The 7,322-nt window shown below is 42.5% G+C and overlaps 1 long non-coding RNA gene across 2 annotated transcripts; it reads right to left on the bottom strand.

Annotated features, from left to right (window-relative positions):
- Positions 1–6,026: 6,026 nt before the first annotated feature.
- LOC147137805 (uncharacterized) lies at positions 6,027–6,935 on the bottom strand. Of its 2 annotated transcripts, XR_015089382.1 has the most exons (4): positions 6,908–6,935; positions 6,633–6,830; positions 6,465–6,559; positions 6,027–6,235 (listed from the first exon to the last, which is right to left on the bottom strand). It is a non-coding gene; the product is annotated as an uncharacterized LOC147137805 (long non-coding RNA). The 2 variants fall into 2 exon arrangements; XR_015089381.1 differs by having other exon boundaries at positions 6,027–6,559.
- Positions 6,936–7,322: the final 387 nt, after the last annotated feature.

Below are 7,322 nucleotides of genomic sequence, written 5' to 3'. Positions count from 1 at the left end.
AGCCAATCGCAGGGCACACGGAGGCAAACATCCGCACTCACAATCACACCTAGGGGCAATTTAGAGTATCCAATCAACTTACCATGCATGTTTTTGGAATGTGGGAGGAAACCGGAGTGCCCGGAGAAAACCCACGCAGGCACGGGGAGAACATGCAAACTCCACACAGGGAGGCCGGAGCCGGGATCGAACCCACGACCTCTGAACTGTGAGGCGGACGTGCTAACCAGTTGACCACCGTGCCGCCCTACATTAGAAGTGTTTTTTTTATTTATTTCCAAATGTTACCCAATTTAACATTACCACATGTCCAGTTACAATATTCCTGTATACCCCAATAACTCAAAATATCCTTTTTTTTTTTTTTTTTTTTAAACTGCTTAGAATAACAGTCCCAACTCAGAACTATCCTTCACACATCTCGGATCTACAAATACTGCAAAGGGACATTCATGCAAAAGACAGAGTTTTCACACCAGGAGACACAGTGCTCGCTAGGAATTATCAAGGCAAAACAAAGTGGATTCCTGCGACTGTCATTGCCCAAACTGGACCCGTCGCCTACACAGTGCAGACAACTGATGGTGTTTGGCGCCGACATGTGGAACAACTTTTAAGCGTGTCTCCAACCACTCCTGAATTGTCTGCGACTATCGAATGTGACCAAAATGTTGACAAATATTTACCTGAAACCTATAATGTGTCTTTACCCATGGGAAATTCAGTCAGCCATACTGTTGCTCATGGCTCAGATACATCTGTGGAAGAGAATGCACAAGTTCCAGAACCTAGTCCAATAATTGACAAGACTTGAACGTCGCTATCCTACTCGGGAAAGAAAAGCACCTCAACGATAATAGGACTATATTGTTGATAATATTTCATTGTAAGATAAATTAATTTCTAAGTTTGACTTTAAGTACAGAGCTAGGTCACTTCCTGTTTTCCTGCTAGCGGAGGTCTGATGCAATACGCAGCAGAGTGATTGTGATTAAGAAGCGGAATAAGTGAAATCTGATAAGTGAAGGCCCTGTTTGTTCACGAGCAGGCCAAAGTGTTCTACGGTGTGCCTGTGGTGTAAGAGGAAACTAGGACCACAGTAAACATCAGTATAAAGAACTCTGTGTCTCCTTTTGTGAACAAGCTAGGAGGATCATCATTCCACAGTCACTGCATACTAAAATGTCAGAGCAGCTTCATGCAGGACACAGTGGAATAGTGAAAATGAAAGAGATGGCAAGAAGTTACTTTTGGTGGCCAGGGCTGAACAAAGAAGTCGAAAATATGGCCATAAGTTGTTCATCCTGTCAGAAAACTCGTAACAATCCTCCAGCGGCACCACTGCATCCATGGGATTTTCTTCAGGACCCTTGGTATCGCATTCATATTGATTTTGCGGGTCCATTTGAAGACAAAATGTTTCTGGTCGCTGTTGATGCACACAGTAAGTGGCCGGAGGTGGCTATAATGAAATCCATGACTTCTGAGAAGACAGTTGAGGAACTTAGAGAAATCTTTAGTAGATTTGGTGCTCCTGTCCAACTTGTTTCAGATAATGGCCCTCAACTTGTGTCAAAAGAAATGTCAGAGTTTCTGAAAGCCAATGGAGTACAACATATCAAGTCGGCTCCGTACCACCATGCAACGAATGGGTTAGCAGAGAGGTTTGTGCAAACATTGAAAAACGCCCTTAAATCATCACAAGGACAAGGAACTCTCCATCAGAAACTACAGGAGTTTCTTCTCAAATACCGAACCACCCCACATTCAACTACAAAGGCATCACTAGCTAGCCTTATGTTCAACAGAGAACTACGGACGAACTTGGACCTTCTTAAACCTCCAGAGGTGAAAGGCATTGTTCGGACATGGGTCAGTCCGTGTCGCCTTCCTCACTTGGGACGCCGTTATTGGCGCTCTTTCAACGCTCTTGAAGTAGAATATTTCCACTGCGGTCGATTCATGTTTTGTGACAGGGAGTGGTAACCTTGAAAGTCCATCTGCATTGCAATGAGAGTCTGACTTGCAATACTTGATGTCGTAGGAGTGTGCCGACAACAGTAAAGCCCATCGCTGAAGACGCGAAGCTGCAAGAGATGGTCTTCCTGTGTGCGATCCCATCCTCGTCGCCACTTTTGTTATATCTCCTACCGTTGTTTCAGGCCGGTAGGAATGATGACGCAGGTAGAGAACGATAGCTTTTTAATCAGCTACGGAGCAGAGCAGTATAACATGGACAGCTCACATTCACATGGTACAACGCACGCACATATAAACAGACTGACCCTGACTTGTCCGTGATAATAAACATGGTAATGAATGGACGTTCAGTAGGTGATGACGTCACGTGTAACTACGCAATTCAATACACACCAAAATACATTTCAATAACTAAGCAGACGGCCATCAGATTCACATTTCACTAACAGTAAGGGAATATGGGTCTTGTCACCCTCTGCCACTGCTTCCAACAGATCACAATGTTGATGTAAAACAACTACCTTTCGAAACATTGACCGTCTAACACACACTAAAATTTGAGAGACCTTGGGATGTGATTTGGACATCCCGTTTGTGGAAAATGTCTGGGTTAAACGCATCGCCTGCACACATTCCTTCTCTGTTTAAGGCATGGGTTAATCCAATTTAAGGTCTTTCATATGATTCAATACTCTAATGACAAACTGGCACAATGCTTTTCGGCTGCGCGAGGCCTTGATCCTACTCTGGCGGAGCAAGCCCAGTGGCCACCCTTCGACCCTGTACCAGCGGCGCACGGCTTGCAGCCGCCCTCCGATCCTGCTCCGGTGGCACAAGCCCTGCGGCCACCCTCATCTCCTGTTTGGCCCCTGGGATGGCCATAGGGACTGGCCTCGCCAAGAACTTTTCGTCTGGCCTCTGGGACACCTACCGTACTGGTCCTTCCAAGAACCTCTCGTCTGGCCTCTGGGACACCCATTGGACTGGTCCCGCATTTCGTCTGGCCTGCCTCGATCTGTCTTTGATTTTGGTTTTGATTTAGAATTTATTTTTATTTTTTATTGTGTTCTTTTGTATGTGTCTGTCTTAGGTTATTGTGTTCACCTGTGCTCGTTTAGCTGATCCCTTGTGTTACCCAATCAGCTCCTTCTTACACTTGTCCAGGTGTTCCTCATTGTTTTATCAGTTTGTTAGTATTTAGTTATTTAGTTTCTAGCTTTCGTTCAGTCTTTGTCACGTCCAACTTCTGTTACTTGTCTTATTCCAAGTCAAGTTAGTTTCCAAGTGTTTAGTTACTTGGAATCTTGTTGTTTTGGACTTGTGTTTATTTAGTATTTTTGATAGACCCTTAACCTCGTTTGTTCCTTTAAATTCAGATTTTGACACTGATTTGGATTTTTCCACCAGGAATTCCCTCACAAGCCGGTGTAGGGACAGGTTGTTCCTCAGTGTATCACTTGCTATGCAGTTACTGTGGTCCTTTTATGCTTTGGTCCTTTTATTATTTCACATTTTTCTGTCATATAGTATATAAACTCGAGTTAGTATTTCAAGCTTTCTTCGAGTCAGAATGTCAGCTTTCTTTCATGTATTCGGCATCCAGCCCTGCTCTTTGTAGTTACTTTGTATTTTTGTAGATAAAAACTTGTACTTTTCAACTTCCCTGTCATGTCTGCTTCTGGGTCCAAATTCCACTCCTTAGTGACAAAATTATATTGTTAAAATTATTATTGTTTTTGTCAGAGCTGGGCATTTGCCTATCCGCCTATGATGGACGCCCAAGGTAAGGAAAAGTGGAGTGACAGCCAGGCCATTTATCCGGGTAGCCTCCCTTAATTGATTTTTTTTGTCTCTTCACATAAAACTTTTTGTTTGTTTGGTTGTTTTGCAGCTTCTGCCTTGACACCAGTAATCGCGCATAGACGTTAGAATCGACTACGGTCTTCTTAACGAATGGAGAAAGGGGGGAGTGACATATGCTGTAACGCAGTCAGCACATTTGTAGTTTTTTTGTGTGGCAGGATTCCTACCGCCCTCCTCAAAGTTGCCTAGTGCCAGTAAAAGCTATATAGACCCCTCAGGACATGGCAAAGGTACCAGGCAGCTAGTTTTAAGTTGATGTTTCATCAGCAGAGTTGTGAAAATATTTTACGGATGTCGAAATCTTACCTACTGTTGCTTTAAAATAAAAACTGTTGAAAAAATTGTAATCAGTCACACTAAAATAACATATCTACACATTACCATAGCATCATATATAATCAACATTCACACAAGCTTAAAAGGTAAATCAACATTGATCACGGATTTGGGCAGTGAGACCAGCCTACACTAAACAGCTGGTCGGTGGTCGGCACATGCTACAAATCAAGTCTAAAATTAGTGATGGTATTATCAGAATGCCTTGTTTCAACTAGTGGGCCTGCATAGAACGTATTCTTGAAAAAAAAAGTTTGGGTTAACTTCCTCGTTAAGTTTCGCTATGCCATATGTTAAACGTATTATTTGTATTCCATTCATTTCAGTGGGAAAGATGATTTGAAATACAAGTATCTTGAGATACTTGCATGGTCACAGAACAAATGAAACTCATCTCTCAATTAGGCACCACTGTACCGTGACACTTTACAAACCTAACTTTTCTGAATAAATGAGAAAACCATTATCAAACCAAAGCGTTTAGAAAGGTTTACAATTATCCGGATATTGTGCTGCAGAGTGCTGCCTGCTGACTTGTTTGAGGAATTGGCTGCAATTCTGACCTTGGTGTTTCCACTCCATATATCAACTGAATATGAGCACATAACCCAAAAGACTGCTTGAAATTATGGGTTGCGAAAGTGCCCTCATGAATGTCCATAAACATAAACTCTGTCTGAATAAAGAAACTCCACTGGGGGCCACGGTCGTGCAGCTATTATGGCAGCAAACTCCCCTGTAGCTCAGATCAGTTTTGTTGTGCATTCACTCTGCTACGAATAAAACTCAGCAGTCCATATAGCAGAGGACTATAACAATCCTGATCCAAATGACTCCCTCCTGGTCTTTAATGGAGGCCTGTGCAACCAGAGAATGAATCAGGAAACTAACATGCAAGTCAGGGGGAAGCATTACAAAGGGGAATATCACATTGCCCATCTCAAACCGAAGAACTAACACCCTCCAATATCCCTCCAAATCGTATTACCATCGTAATGGAACAGACTTGCATGGGAGGAGAAAGAATGGGTGAACAAGACAAAAGATGAGGAGTTGCTCATTTTCCTCATCCCTCCCTTTTCAGCGTGAATGCACACACATGCACGCACACGCATTCCTCTAACCTATTACGACCGCAACTCAAATCTCTAGGGCAGTCCTTCTCAAATAATGGGGCGGGCCCCCCTGCACATCCACTACAGTAGGTGGCAATTTATTTATTTTTGAAATTGCAGGCAAACTTAAAATCTTTTCTATGACAGACTAAAAAATGTTAAGTTATTCTTTGTTGCAATTTGATCTATATTTATTTTTTATTTTTTTTAATGTTAAAGATACACGATTATGCAGCAATGTACTTTCAACAATTTTCTAGACAAACTATATTACTAATAGTCGCGGTGGAGAGTTGATTGGCGTGCAAAATGTTTTCTTCTTCATAGGGGCGCCGTAATAAAAAAATATTGAGAAGCACTGCTTTAGGGTGACACAGTATGTCAAATAACTGCCACCAGTGAGAAGTAAAACCCCCCAGAAACAGGTGACTTCAAATCTAACTCCAAACACTTTGTGTTCGGGCATATAATTTGGTTCTGAAGTCTAGACTAAAGCAGAAGTACGACATTGTGGGTTTATTTGCTGGTCGTCCACTGAAAAGGTAAAAAAAAAAAAAAAAAAAAAAAAAAAAAACGTCTTGTGGCAATGTGGACTCACGTCGTTTTGGGACAACGCCACCTCAGGACTTGCGCCCCAGGAACACAAAGTTAAATTGACAAACAAAAAATAAAAGGTGCACAAATCAAATATCCACAGGACAAAATGTTTTGACAAAAATACAATTTCTTTATTACAAATTTAATAAAATAGGAAAACTAACTAAATCAAAAGAGTGGTATATGAGGCCTGCCACAACACAGCCAGGACTGGGGGCTTACCGTGGCACCGGTAACAAAAAGGGGAAGATCCAAAACTGCACAGCATCCGTGAAACACAAACCAAAACAAGTGAACAAAAGGACCACCACCAGGAAACCGCTGCCACACCCGGCCCTCAGAACCTGTCAATCAAAAAAAAAAGCACACAATGAAAGCAAACCATTGAGTCAGACCTCATAGTGCTAAAGAAAAAACAACCAACAGTGATTAACAAATCCAACGGTAATGTAACAAAAACAGAAATAAGGCTAACAAAATAATGATACTGGTAAAACAATTCAAGGGGACTGGTACAGCGGTTGGACAGTGGCAGGGGGCAAGCTGCACGGACGAGCTGGGGCAATGCGTTACCCGATTGGGGCATAAACGAGTCTCCCCGACAAGTTAAAAGTGTCCTGTAAGAGCCAAGACAGCAGGTGGCCCAGGACCAATGACGAGTGACAACTCTGAAAAATAAAATAACTTGATTAATCAAAATCTCAAAAACAAGATTAACACCACAACATTAAAAGGTCCTACCGGAGGGAATGGTAACAGGCTCAGTGAGCGACTGGAGAAAGCACACAGCCCGGCTCCACAATCGATGGCTGAGGGAAACAACTATTATTTTTCCTTCCCTGCCAACTGCTGAAAGTAGACAGCCAGTGCTTTACCCGTTGGAAGCGCCCCGCGCCCACACAGACACCACGGAGCAGTCCCGCTCCAAGTCACACCACACTGACGTAACGGAGCGGAACTGGATTAAACAGAGCGCACATATTTAAAACTAGGCTGAATCGAGCAAACATGCATACCTTCGATGGCAACGCCACACTCTCAGACCGAAGGAGGAAGAGGCACAAGGGTGCTGCCCCGATCTATTTATAGGCGGCCCTTAATTGTCAGAGCCACAACCCCCCTTGTGGTAGGGTGTGTGGCTCTATTATACCAAAGTCTGTATGTTTTACTCATATGCTAGGGATATAAGCAATATTAGCCTTATACGAAGGAGATGCTATTATGCCTATGTCTTGTTTTATGTTAATAAAGTCAGCCTATCTAACACACGACGTGCTGCCAACTGTACTGCTTTATTAAACTTCCCTATTGTGACACTCAAAAACATGTGGTCACAATTGTTTTGTTAATAAGAGCATATTTTGTACTCAGAATTTATTTTACACGCAAATGTAAATGAAAACATATTTTTTCAAATTCATTTGATAACTG

This window comes from Filicampus tigris, chromosome 13 (genome assembly GCF_054856515.1).
Source record: "Filicampus tigris isolate MCC_2025a chromosome 13, RoL_Ftig_1.0, whole genome shotgun sequence".
NCBI classification, from domain to species: Eukaryota; Metazoa; Chordata; class Actinopteri; order Syngnathiformes; family Syngnathidae; genus Filicampus; species Filicampus tigris.
Note: the sequence above shows the minus strand (reverse complement) of the source record. Positions and strands in the feature narration are given on the sequence as shown.